We start from the raw sequence: 15359 nt of genomic DNA on the forward strand, positions 1-15359 counted from the left end.
TGAAAATGCCATTGAATTATATATATCATAGAAGTTTGAATTTTTTTTAACATTTTATTTTTATAATAAAAATTATTATATTTTCTCATTATAATCAAAATGTACAACTACAAGCATATTTTTTCATAAAAAACTAAAAATCATTTATTAATTAAAAAATAGATTTTTTGTTGTTATAATTTGTCTATAACAATAACTATAAAACTTTTATTATATAACATTTTTGGCACCAAAAAATAGGGAGAAATGGTTCTGATAGTATAATTTTTTTCATATTGATTAAAATATATAACTACAAAAATAATTGATTAAAATATATAACTATAAAAATAATTGATTACCAAAAACTTTAATTTTATTATCTGATGTGATAATATTTTCTATAACAATAACTATAAATTATAATTACAAAACTTATCAATATCACTTTTTGAAACAAAAAAAAAAGTGGAGAAAAATATTTTTTACAATAAATGTCATCACTATAATTAAAATTTATAACAACAAGTATAATTTGTCACAAAAATTTGAATACCATTATTTTTTGTGACAATGTTTTTTGTAATAACTACAAACACTTCTAGTTACAAAAATTGTTACTATATGATTTTTTTGCGCAAAAAAATATGGAGGAAGATCTTTATGACAATATATTTTGTTACTATTTAACATTTTTTACACTAAAAAATATAGAGAAATGGTTCTGATAGTATAATTTTCATAATGATTAAAATATACAAATACAAAAATAATTTATTACAAAAAAATAAATTTTATTATTGGATGTGATAATTGTTTTTATAAAAATAACTATAAATTATAATTATAAAAATTGTCAATATAACTTTTGAAACAAAAAAGTGGAGAAAAATAGTTATGACAATATATGTTATCACTATAATTAAAATTTATAACTACAAATATAATTTATCACAAAAACGTGAATATCATTATTTTTTGTGACAATGTTTTTTATAATAATTATTAACACTTAAAGTTACAAAATTTGTCACCATATGACTTTTTTGGCGCAAAAAAATATGAAGGGAAATCTTTGTGATAATATATTTTATCACTATAATTAAAATATATAACGACAAACACTGTTTTTATTAAAAACTTGAATCTCATTATTTGTACTGACAACTTTTTTTGTAATATTAATTATAGCTTATAGTTACAAAACATGTCACTATATAATTTTGTTTTTCTACCAAAAATTGGATATAATCATTTGTAATTATACATTTTTTCACTATAATTAAAATATATAATTACAAACAAAATTTGTCACAACAAATCTAAATCTCATTATTTGTTGTGACAATTTTTTCTGTCACAGTTACTAAAACTTTTAGTTACAAAAGTTGTCACTATATGCCTTTAATTTGGAGCCAAAAAATTGTAGGGACAAATTTGTGACAAAAATTCGTAATAAAATTTATTTTGTCACCATATGTTAGACATGTTCGCTAATTGTGACAAATTATTATGACAATTGTAACTTTTGTCATAATTGTATATCTTTTTTAAATCTAATGCGACGATTATTTATTTTGTCACCAAAAAGCTACTAATAGTGAAAATTTTAATTTTGATAAAATTAAATTTGTCACAATAATAGAAATTTCTTGTAGTGATACCAAACACTTCTTTAAGGCACAAATCAACATTTGGCTAATTTGATATTGAATTCAACTCACAACATGAGTTCAACATTCCAAATCAACAAATTAAACCATTAACAAAATCAATTATCCATATATAATGCCACACTTATTACAACTCATCCTATCAATAAAAGTCTAGGTCCTAAAATAATTCCCACATTGCCACATTATGGATTCAAACCACATATACTTTATTTAGTAATGCCTTGCTTGACCACTCTGGATGCTTGCTCTTCCCTCCGAATCAACTATTAATCCTCTAAAAAGTGTTAAACATCGAGTGTGAGCTGGAAAGCCCAGTGAACAACTAACATTTAAGCAACGCATGATACAAAGCTAAAGGAAAGCCCTATATGCAATCACACCTCACTTGTTTTTAACATTCATGCCATCACGTCATGATTTTATGTTCACATATTGCATCCTAAATGCAAACAAAATCCAGAATATACACTAACCGTTTAACACCATATGTCCAACCACATACACATATACTCAGGCACAATTGCCTCTTGTTCAAAACACACATTGTTTCAATTAAAAATCAATAGCCTTTTGTTCAAAACACAACTCACTCATTGGATAAAGAGACACCATACAACTCCCTTTTATTTGTGGACTCACTTAGGTCAAAAACCCACAACTTTTGGAGTAAACTCAACGAACCAACCTTACCACGTGATCTTCTTAGAGCAATGCTCAACATACCAACGTTTCCTCATATAACCCGATACTACATACACGTATACAAAACACAAAGAGTACTTTTTCCTATGCATGCTTTCATATCCAAAGGCATCATGCATAGTTTTCACATTTACAAGAGTGGTTGTAAAATGAATCATATTTTTCACATTTACACTTTCAAAATACACTTTGAATGTAATACCTCAAAATTTTGGCAAGTTACCGAAATGTAATTTTTGAAAGTTTAGTGGCTAAAGTATAAATTTTGGAAAACTTTAAGGGGTAATTTTTCAAAAAAGGAATTGTATCCCTTAAAAGAATAGTTCACCTCTAAGAATGACGTTTTCATAAGAATCAGATTTTTTATCCAGAATTTGTATTAGAAGCTATAAAGCGATAAAGTTCAGCAAAATATTCAGATAATCAGATCGAATTGAAAATTAAGGAAATTTTGAGGGATGACATTAAAAGGTTAATAATGCCATTTCTATATTTTATTTTAGTATAATTTAACATAGATCATTGGATTTAAATTTATTTTCCATGTTAAATCTAGACGCTAGATTAAAGTGACAAGATTATAATTTTTGGAAAAATGAAAGGAAAAAGTTGGAAAATGAGAAATTCTTATTCCATGTTTGACCTTGATGATGTAAGGATGATGGAAGCATGATGTAGCATGGTAAATTGGTAATTATCATGATTTTTAAGGGTATAGATATCTTTTACCATAAAATGAATTTTTAATTCATTTTAATTGGTTTATTAACTAGTGTATCATGATATTTTATGGAAAACTCAAGAATCTCCATCTTCATCATTTGAATGTGACCTCCATAACCAACGTAAGAGATATTTTATTTTCCATTTTCAAGCTTATTTACATGGTTTTTGGATTAAGGTGTGAAATATAGAATTTATCTACATTAAATTCTCTATCATTTGGTGTAATTTGTTCATGCTTTCTATGCTTAAATCACAAGTTCATGAAATTGATGGATGAACGAGATGTTAGGTTTTTATGATTTAAGGATGGATTTTGATGTAGTTGATGTTATGGAATCATTTCCAAGCATGTATGATGATAGAAAACAATTAGAAATGGTTGAATTAAAGTTTGGTGAATTAGGATTCTTGTGGAAAGTTGAATATGAATTTAAATTAAATTGGATTTGATTGAAACTGACATGGAAATAATGATTAGAGGTTTAACTCATGCTTGAATCAAGTTGGAAATCAAGCATAAAACACCCTATAACAATTCAGCCTAAGAGGAAATATTAGGGAAAAATATTGAAAATTTTACCTAAGCTTAGAAATGATAATTGAATGATTCTACAAGCTTTAGAATGTTGTTTGGACCAATTTGAAAGTTTGTAAAAGTATAACGACCAAATCAAAAATGTTTAGAAATTGGGGAATTAAATGGAAATTGTGAAAAAGTTGATGTACTATGTTTGAATTAAATATTGGAATGTGTATTTTTTTTTTTGGAAGCTTGAATTAAAGCTTAACGGAAAGGGACCATTTTGAATAAATTGGAAAAGTTGAGATGAATTCTAAAAAAATTCATATTAATTGTTGAAATGTGAAATTGGAAATTTTCATATGAAAATAGTGATGAATATGAATAGTAAAGAACTTGAAATGTCATTTGGAAGAATATAGATCAATATTTATGAAGTGAAGTTAGTATCGAACTAGTATCAAAATAATATTTAGGAATTTTATTCCTAATATGTTCTTATTTTAGAATAATACTAATATATGATTTGAATGGTACGTGTTTGGTAAATAATGCTTGTGTAGATTGTGATTGAAATCGACATATAAGAAAGCTTAAAGCAAAGGAAGAAGTACAAAAGCAAGGCTTATATCGAAAGTACAGTTTGCTAGTGAGGCATTACCATGTGAGTGCAGTCTTACTTATTTTATAAGTATAATATGAGGAAGACTTGCAATGAGTCAACCTCAAATTATTTAAAAGAAGAGTATTTATGATATTTACATCATATTTTAACTTATTTTCATATTGTTTTACCAAAATGGTATTAGATGATTTGGAAATGATTTGCCCAATACATTTTATATGGTATTTTGCTAAATGGATTATGGATGATTTCGAGTATGAACTGCCCAATGAATTTCATATATGATATTTTGATATGTTAATATCTATGGATACTTTTGATAAAAGGATGAAATATGTGAATTTAGAAATAAAGCCCATTGTATGTGCAATGAGATTTGTTGGTACAATTGGCATGCCATGAGGTGGAGTGTTTATCGATCGATCTTATATGGGTACATTTGTGTACATTACACAGAGAGGACATGATACATTTTATGACACATATCTGATATGTTGTCTGCACATATAATATGCTAGTGCAATGTATCATTGTTATAGGTACAATTTTGTTGTGTTCTGTGGTACCTATATTGGTATAAAAAGGTGCAAACCAGTTATATGGAACCTATGGTGCAATTGATTTATAGGGCACTAAATGTACAATTTATTCAAATGTAGTTATATTGTATACAATAGACTCATTATATAACTCGCGTACCATGCATTCTCATTTACAATACACTGGGCTGTGATATGAAATGGAAAGAAAAAGTATAGGTTTGATCGATATGTTTTAAAGCAAATATTTTATTGGGTACTTTAATTTGGCATTGTATGCCTTATATATGAGAAATGATGTTTTACAGGTTATATGATAAAAGAATGACTTTAATAATTCAGTTTTATATGTTTATATTTTTATATGATAATTACAGTACTTTGGTTTTTATAAGATTTTATATATTGAAATGTCTTACTTTAGTTATGAAATACCTCACTAAGTGTATACTTGGCGTGTGATGATTTTCATGCGTAGTAAAAGGAGATCGAGTGGAGTAAGGAGGTTAGCTTGGCATCACTTATCAAAGATTATACACCAGTAACAGTAATGACATCCTACTATTGTTTTGATTTTATAGTTAGCATGTATACTTGTATAAGTGTTAGTAATGTTTATATAGTTTTGATTTAATTGGGTCAAAAATGCTTTGATATGTCTGAAAGGTTTAAATGATTTATAATAATTTATATGTATGAATTTTAGTAAGTTTATAAGGTTATGAACATGAAATTTGGTTTTATATTTTGATAAAGTTATATTTTAATAGTAAAAATAAAACTTTTTATTTAGGCAATTTCACTCTTTAAATGAAACAGTATTAATTGTCTTATTGTTGCCTGAAATCGAACTTGATTTAAGAGTTAAAATATTTTTTTATTTTACTCAGTTAATTATTTTTAATGTTTGATATTAAATTTGGAGATTTTAAAAGAAACAAATTTTTCCAGATTTCAAATAGGAAATGTTTTATATGTTTGATGTGACATCTCCAACTTATATTCAAGTACGAAAACGAGAAAATGGTGTTATATTGAAACAATAATCGGATATGGTATTCATGATCAAACTCATATGGACAACAAGATACTTACTCACCCATGCACACTTTCACTTATACACATTTTCTCTTAAATATACACTTTTAAATTCATTTTGAAAACAACTATGCATCAATTGCAACACATACACAATTCACAATGCATATCAACATTTCATATTACATTACATGTCAAACATGTACAATACATATACACATTTCATATCACATTACATGTGGAATATGTACATCAATATAGATTCATCTATACCAAAGTTCAAGCTAAGAGAACATCTAAACTACACCTTCTTCTAACCTTGTCCACTCCGGATGCTTGCTTTTCCCTTCAACTCAGCTACTAATCCTATAAAAAATGTTAAACATCGAGTGTGGGCTGGAAAGCCTAGTGAACAAGTAACATTCTAAGCAATGCATAATCCAAAGCTAAAGGAAAGCCTTATATGCAATCACTATTCACTTATTTTTACCTCAACATTCATGTCATCATGTTATGCTTTTATGCTCACATATTGCATTCTAAATGCACAAAAAAAAATCAAAATATACACTTACCATTCATCATCATATGTCCAACCGTATACACATAAACTTAAACACAATTACCTTTTAGCAAGTCACACACAAAACACACATTGTTTCAATTAAAGATCAATGGCCTTTGGTTCAAAACACAACTCACTCATTGGATAAATGGACTCCATACAACTCCCTTTTATTTGTAGACTCACTTAGGCCAAAAACCCTCAACTTTTGGAGTAAACTCAATGAATCAACCTTACCCCGTGATCTTCTCATAGCAATGCTCAACACACCAACCTTTCCTCTTATAACCCGATATCATATACACTTATACAAAATACATATGGTTATATTTCCTAGGCATGTTTTTCATATCCAAAGGTCCTATTAAGAACAAATAACAAATTAATCCAAGTACACGAGTGATTGTCAAATGATGCATAGTTTTCACATTTACACATTCAAAATACACTTTGAAACAATCATCGAGTATGGTTGTCATAATCAACCTCATATGGATAGCGAGATGCTCACTCATCCTTGCACACTTTCATTTCTATATACACTTTCAAATTCATTTTCAAAACCACTATGCATTAATTGCAACACATACACAATTCACAATACTTATCCATATTTCATGTCAAACATGTGCATCAATAAAGATTCATCTGTACCAAAGTTTAAGCTAAGAGAGCATCTAAACTACACCTTCTTCTAACCTTGAACATGTTCATCCACAAAGAATGAAAGTCACTCGCCTTTGTTGTCTACTAACCGAAATAACTTCCAAACACTTAGAAAATGTTCACCAAAACACGATGCACCAACTTTTCTCAATTATCAACACATAAAACACCTTGGAAAGTAAAATAAAAAATAGAGAACGCATCTAAAACATAACAGATTTTTATGTTTCAAAAAATAGAGCGAAAAGATTGAAATTACCAAAAATGTTACCAAAACGACTCTCTGAGCTTCCGATCCAATTGACACGACTCCTCCTCAATAAGAGTTGATCAAGAAAAACTAATATCAACAACTAAACTCAACTAAAACCTCATAATTAACCTTAACTAACTCTAATTCCCGAATTTTCAAAAAAATTAAATCAAGCTTGTTTTATTGAAAATCAATATCCAAATCAATTGAAATTGAAAAAACTGGTTTAATATGATAATAATTTCATCGAAAACATCTTAATCAACACAATAAAACCTTGAAAAGTGATCAATAAAAATAGCATTAAATACCTCCAAAAATAAAGTTCAATTCATAAACTTCTCTTTAAAAGAATTGCTTAATAAAAATCGTCAATTACATTGGATCATTAATCATTGAAGCACAAAAGGAACCATGGAAAAGAAAATTTCCTTGTTGGAAAAAAAGATGAAGATCAACAATGGCAACACCAAAGAGATCAAGGAAAAGAGAAAGGAGAAAATGAGAAGAAACAATCTTGATTGAAGAGAGAAAATCAATAAGAAATGAACAAGAATCAATAAAAAAAGAATAAAAAATGAAGAAGAAGATTTTCATCCATGAGAGAGTTTTGAGAGAATTTTGTAGAGAAAATAAAATAGTGTTTGGTTAAGAGAAAAATGAAAGAAACGGTTAATAAAAACTAGAAATGAAAATGAACAAAGATTAAGAGAATGAATCTAGATGGAAAATTAACAAAAAAGGAGATTAAGATACAATTAAACTTGGAGGGAAAAACACTAAACACAAGCCTTGATAAAATTAACTTCATAGATTTTGATTTGTGATCTCTTTACAAATTAATCACTAAAATTAAATTTTTGTATTCATTCGATTTAGTCACTTTGTAAAAACAGTTATAATTTATCAAAAATAGAAATTAATAATTCAAAACCATTTAAATCATTTTAGGAAATATTTATAAATAAAAATTATAATATTAATATTTTTACAGAAAATACAGAAACTAACCCTACTACCGACCTGAAACTACCGACACAGATTTTAGGATGTTACAAGTACCCTCGGGGCATGTAATGCGAGGACAAAATCAAATAGCCCTAAATTAAAGAACTAAAATGAAATTTAACCTAAAGTGAAGGCTCTAAAGTGAAACCTAATTGATTTTTACCAATTATTGATTTGAATAATTGATGAGAATCCTTGGACATTTTAATGCGAGGACCAAATCAAATTACTTACCTAATAAAAAATTCAAGGAATAAATTGTGAGAAATCTAAATTTAAGGACTAATCATAAAATCTAAAAAAATAGTAGGGACTAAAATGAATATACTAAATAAAGCATAAATTAAAATAAATACAATGAAATGCATACAATAAATTTAAAGGAAAAATAAAATTAAAAGGGCCTAAATGGAACAAATTATTGAATCAAATTTAATGAAAAAATTATAACTAATAATCTATAAATTAATAATTAACACATTTATGCTTATTAATAATGAAATTGAATCAAGAACTAAAGCAACAATAGACATCCAGGGACCAAATCGAAATAAATCATTAATAGTAGAAACACTGACCAAATTGAAGTAACTCTAAATCAATAGGTTATAATCGAAAGAAATCAAAAAAGGTATAGTGACCAGTCTGCCAAACACACTCAAAGTTCAAGGGCTCGAGAGCAATTTCTCTTTTCTAATCAGAATAAGTACAAAGTAAATAAAAGGGAACAACTAACAAACAAGGGCCTATAATTCAGAAGAAAATCAAAATTTATCAACATTTAGTGAATAAAATGGAAATTTGTAGCTAAATTTCGAGAACCTTAAACAAATTCTACCCTAAACTTTCACTATAAAAACCTCTTCTTTTTTTTGACTCAATCCTAACTCTAGACGGAAGAAAAACTTATTTCCCTCTTATGTATATTCTCCCAAACGCACTCTCACTGACCACTGGGTCTCTGTCGCTCATCAACGCCGCTTTGCCGCTCTGACCACTGCTCACGATGGTCGGAGTTCCTAAAAATACCCCGAATAAGCCTAAACACCCCTATCTACTCACATAGCCCCAAACTGTGACCTAAAAACGATCACTAAACCCACATGTAAAACCCAAAAGGCTTCCGGACTTTCGTTTCTTAACCCCGGTAACCACCTTCGGTGACCAAGAAGACTAAACTCCTCCTAAAACCGACCCAAAACTTCTCTATCTCCGCTCTGAAACCTAAAAAACGCTTCCAAATGCCCGGAACTCTCAACCTGCAAACCTTGACTCAGACAACTCGAAGGACGTCTAAAGATCTCAGTCTCTGAACATCCTTACTCCGATGGCACTAAAACAGACAGGTAACAACTTCTCCCTCTTTTTCTATTTTGCTTTAGAAATTTTCATTTTTATTCTTGTTGTATTCGAAATAAAAAAATGAATGGATAAAGACTCTTGTATTGATTCTCTGGTTTGTGTGTTCCTTCAAAAAATTGAAAAAAAAAATGAAAGAAAACGCTTGGCATTATCTGATTTCTTTCGAATGAAGGGGAAAAGATCTCTATTATAAACGATTGTTTGGGTTTTTACAACTTCGAAAATTTATAGATTTACATAGATTAATATCTCAGAAATTATTCCTAACTTTTGTGTTTTTGCATGGTCAATTTGTTGAAGTCGTTGAAGAAATGGACAGTTGGAAGGGGGTGTGGCAGATTCAGTTGCTGGTGGAGCATGGATCCAGCTGGAGGCTTGGGATGGTTTTGGAAACCTCTGGAATATTCTGACGGTAACAGCACCCTTTCTTGTTAGGGTTTTCTCAAAAACAATGTTATTAAAACCGGACCGGTCGATTTAACCGGTTGAACCGTGAATCGGTGGCCTGTCCGGTCCGGTTAACTCCCAAAACCGGATTAGCACAGAACCGGTAAAGAACCGAAAGAACCGGCTGAAAATCGAGGTAAACCGGTTGAAAACCGGCAAAACCGGTTTAAATCGCCGGTTCATTTTTTTCTTTAAAAAAAAATTAAACCAAACAACGTCGTTTGTTCAACTAGCCGAGTCAAATTCGAGTATTGCTGAGCTCGACTCGAACTCAAAAACTTTAAAAGTAAGCTCAACTCGACTCAAAAATTCACGAGCTAAAAATTATCAACTCGAAATATAATATTAAAACTTGAAATCGAAAAGGCTCGAACTCAAAAAAAAAAATTTAGAAATTTGATTGAAGCTTAAAATTTGAGTTCAATTGAAGCCTAAAATTTGAGCTCAATTGAAGTGAAAGAATAGTTCGCTTTGTGCTCACCAAAAGGCTCCATGATTTTGAATGTCAAATTACTTCTATTATTTATAGAAGTAAGTTGGATGCTCTTCTATGTTTTTTAGCCATGTGGGATTGTTTTGTTCTCATATTTTCTCTTTAAACTTTTGGGATACTCTTCTATGTTTCTTAGTCATGTGAGATTGTTTTTTTTAAACAATTAAACCAAATGACATCATTTGTTATGATTTTTTTAAACCTCAATTTTATTTTTTTGATTATAGTTATATAATTATATTTATTATTTAATATGTTTTACCTTAAATATTATGTTGTAGTTGATTTGAATCATTTTGTTTCACTTGATTTTATGGTTTTTCATTTATATATATGTTATTACTTGTGATATTTTTATACCTTTTAATATTGTAAACTTAAAAAGAGTGTTATATATATATATTAATATTGTTTTGAATATTATGTAAAATTAAAAAAATATATTATTTTATATAAAATCCGATTCAAACGCGATTGAATCCGGTTGAATCAGTGAACCAGTGAACCAGTACCTTCATCGGTTCAATGTCCGGTCCGATTTTGAAAACATTGCTCAGAAATGTTTGAATATGGTTTCAAATTGGGCCAGCTGGGTTTTGTTTGTGTATGGGTCAATGTAATTTACGAAATGGGCATGGGTTTGTTTTAAATGTTATTCTTGGGTTTATGATTGTAATCAGGTATAATGGGGTTGTTTGAAATTATGAGTGCAAAGGTGTTCTAAATCTTGTAACATGGGTCGAATGGACTCTAATTAACCTTTATTTTATGGACTTGAATATGGATATTTAAATGGGTATTTAATTTGGATTTGGTTTAAATGAAAAAGGTTAAAAATATGTGGGACTAAATGAAAACGTTCAAAATTTCTTAAAGCTTGTGATTAGTTTTGCACTCATGCCTCAGAAGATCGATCGATTTAGTTGGACGCTCTTGTGAAAATAACCTTAAAACAACCATATGAATGTTTTCAATCCAATTTGATCACCTTGAAATTCTTTTTCAAAAACTCAGACAAAATTAGGGTATTACACTCGAGATATACCTATCCCACATAGCGTCGAACATCCAACTGGCATTTAAAGTGCCCAAGCACTAGATCAGATATATCTGGATAATCCTTATTCTATCATATAATCGTCATACAATTAACTCGGGCATCTTCATCATTTCCCAAGCATCATACAATGACATAAGTCTTATGGAATCTTAGATCGTTAAGATCTTATGTTATCGCACAATTTATTAAGGTTCTCACTTGTAAGCTTATTAAAAGGTTTTCCTCGACCTAATAGTCCTTTTTCATCTATCCAATTCAAGTTAGGTTTATGGCCCAAGAATTCACGATGGTACTGATACTACCTCATGGTATCGGTACTCCCCTTCCTAAGGTATTGATACTTCCCCGAGTATCGATACTAAATTTACATTCGATGTTTTAGAAAAAAACCTCAGTATCAATACTCATCTTAAGAGTATCAATACTCTACCCTTAGTATCGATATTCCCATGAGTATCAGTACCAAAATTGTATTCAATGTTTTTTTAAAATACCTTGGTATAGATACCCCTAATGGAGTATCAATACTTTACCATCAATATCGATACTCCTATGAGTATCGATATCAAAATTGCCTACTGAAATATAATCAATCCCTTGAGTATCAATACTAGGCTTCCAAGTATCGATACTTCATTACTAGTATCAGTGCTCCTTGAACGGATATCGGTACTTCTCTCTTAAAACCCCTTGAATTTGCCCATCTGATACGAACATTATATCGATATCCTCAGCCCAGAAAGCTTTGTTTCCCTTAAGTAAAGACCCCCAATTCACTCTTAAGGTATCGCTAAGACCCCAAACCAGTGTTTAAAGCTTACTTAAGTTTAAAGAGTCATTAAAGGTTAATACCTTTTTTGCATAAACAACATCAAATACCCATTTTCATGCTATGAACCCAAATGCACCCCGAATGCCTCATACACACATAAAAGCATCAAAACTATACATGTTGATCTATAAGCAGTTTATGTTACCTTACACCTAAAAGCTGAAGAATCAACCCAAGGCTCACCCAAGCACTACTTTCTCTTTTTCTTTGCTTTTGGAGCCTTCACCCACTTCTCTCACAAGAACAATGAAATGAGTTATTGGCTCATCTAAGAACTTAAGAAATGTAAAAACGAAATTTCTAAAGGTCAGGGATGATTTAGAGTCACTCACAAGCTCTAAACACTAAAACCCTTCATAAATCCAACTATAACCAAACTCTAAGGTTAGGTGCTTAAAATGAAGCTTAGAGAATGGAGATTACTAAACTTCTCTCTAGAAATTCTAACTAGGAATGGGTACCAACAAAGTCTTCACCTTTTTTCACAATACCAAGGAAGAAATAAGGAAATTTGGATAGGGAATGAGACAAATGGTGAAGAAAAAGAGACATAAGTGTGTTACCCTTGTTTTATGTTTTCTGCCCCTGTCATGATCTCACCATTCATAAAAGGAAATTAGCCTTTGCAACTATCAAGGGAAAATTTGTAGCTTTGGTCCTTCATAGTTAAATCCAAATAAAAAATACATTTTTTTTATCACCATTTGGGCCCCAACCCAAGCCTAAATCACTTCATAATTGAGCAAGGCTTTCTCACAAGCCTATTGGGTTAATTGATTCTCTCTCGGGTTCGCCTGAAACTTCTAATCTGAAAATTAGGGCGTTACATCCACTATGTGTGGAGACACAATATGCCCTTCAAAGGTTAATATGTATAAGAGAAAAATGTTTGTCTGCATGTAAGGTGCTCATAGGAAAGGGTAAACAAGTTTGTTTCGAGATAGGACAAACACCACAATGCTTTATATGATCATCATTTGAAGTTATACATTGCAATTGAGACATTTTATTCAACGTACTCAAAGAAGTATGTCTAATCCTAGCATGCCACAGTATTATCATGTGAGGAAAATAAGATAAACAAGAATTGGATGTAAACAATGAGTTAGAGGTTGAAGGTGAATATTTTTTAGAGGTTGGAATATTAGAAATCAAGAAATATAATTAATCTTTCATTCTATCAATGCCCTTCATCTCTCCATTAAAAAGTTCATGTAACAAGCAAAAATGTAAAGAAAAAAAGAGCACGACAATTAAGGTCTTTGGTTAATTGAGAATTTGATAGGAAATTATAACAAAAATTGGGAACATGAAGAACAATGGTTAAAGTTTGATGGTTGAAGAGGCTATAGGTGTCAATGTGGGCTATTTGTGTAGTTTCTCCATTTAGTAGATGAACAAATGAGGAAAAACCACATGCAACGGAAGAAACCAAAAGTTTTAGATTGAATGTCACATGATATGTGGATCTTGTTTCAAGAATATACACATTACTCATAGAATAAAACTATATACCTACCATATGAGTTACATCTTGCAAAGTGGATTCTTTTCCCAACAAGTTTATAATTTGCTGATATTGCTCAGGTGTGAATGTGGAGGCTTAAACAGGTGCAGGTGCAACACAATCATTCAAAGACACATATGAGTGGCACAAGTTCCTGATATCCAAAATGTCTTTGAAAATTCATTGACATATGTGTTGAAACTGCATGATGAGTCTGGAAGGATTAGAAGAGTCATTTATTATCTTAGCAAGAATTTCATTGATTGCTAGATCCAATACCTGCTAATCTAAAAGCCATGGTATGTTTTGGTATGGGCTGCCCGAATACTTAGGCATTACATGTTATATCCAAACTTGATCTTCTAAAGTGTTTAACACAATCACCACCATTAACTAGAAGAATGGCTCAATAGCAAGGGTTGTTATCAGAATCTGACATTGTGTATGCAAGCTAAAAGACTATCGAAATGAGTACCATAGTAGATTCTCTAGTGAGACGAGCATCAGATGATTATGAGTCCTTGGGTTTCAATTTTCCAGATGAGGAATTATTGTGCAGCTATACGGAAGAAGAGATTAAAGCATGTGACGAATCTTGGAAACTTTAATGGGGCATCCAACTCTTTGGGAGGAGAATTTGGGGCATTGATGATTTCTTTGGAAAATGTCTGTTACCCTTTCACAAACAGACCAGAGCTTTTGCACTAACAATATGGCAGAACTTGAGACTTGCGCTTTGAGAATAAGAACAGACATGGAAAAAGGATGTCAGTGCTTGAAGTATGTGGACGTTCCTCAATTAGAAGTCTGTCAACTACGAGGGCAGTGAGAATTGTCACAAGATATTGTCCTTGGTCATATATACATGTCAAACATTAGTGTGTCCTATGATGGGGGTGCAACACCTTTCTCTTGGGTCTTGGAGTAAAAGTACACTTACTCATTGCAGTCGAGATTTCGTTACTTCAAATTTCAACAAAAATATAGCTAAGAAAAAGCTGAAGCATGATGTTATCGGTTGAACTCTGTTAAAAAAGAGGTTAAAAGCTATCTACCATAGACAGAGGTGTTAGAAGCAAATGACGTGAGCTATAGAAATCTGAGAGGGTGAGCTAGTAATTGAAAAGATCTTGGCAATTAAAAAAGATTTCTGTGAGAAATGGATGCCTAATTGGGAAACAACCATATATTATCAAAGAGGTCATTTCCGAAGGAGTTTTGATTGAGTGATCCAATAAATTCATATTCAGGTTGAGAAGAATTACACCTAAAGAAAAGAAGAAAAAATGAAAATGAAAAAATGAAAATAAAAATAAAAAGAGAGAGAAAAGAGAAAAGAGAAAAAAAAAGAAAAAGAAAAA

Source organism: Hibiscus syriacus, unplaced genomic scaffold (assembly GCF_006381635.1).
Source record: "Hibiscus syriacus cultivar Baekdansim isolate YM2019G1 unplaced genomic scaffold, ASM638163v2 tig00003721_pilon, whole genome shotgun sequence".
NCBI classification, from domain to species: domain Eukaryota; kingdom Viridiplantae; phylum Streptophyta; class Magnoliopsida; order Malvales; family Malvaceae; genus Hibiscus; species Hibiscus syriacus.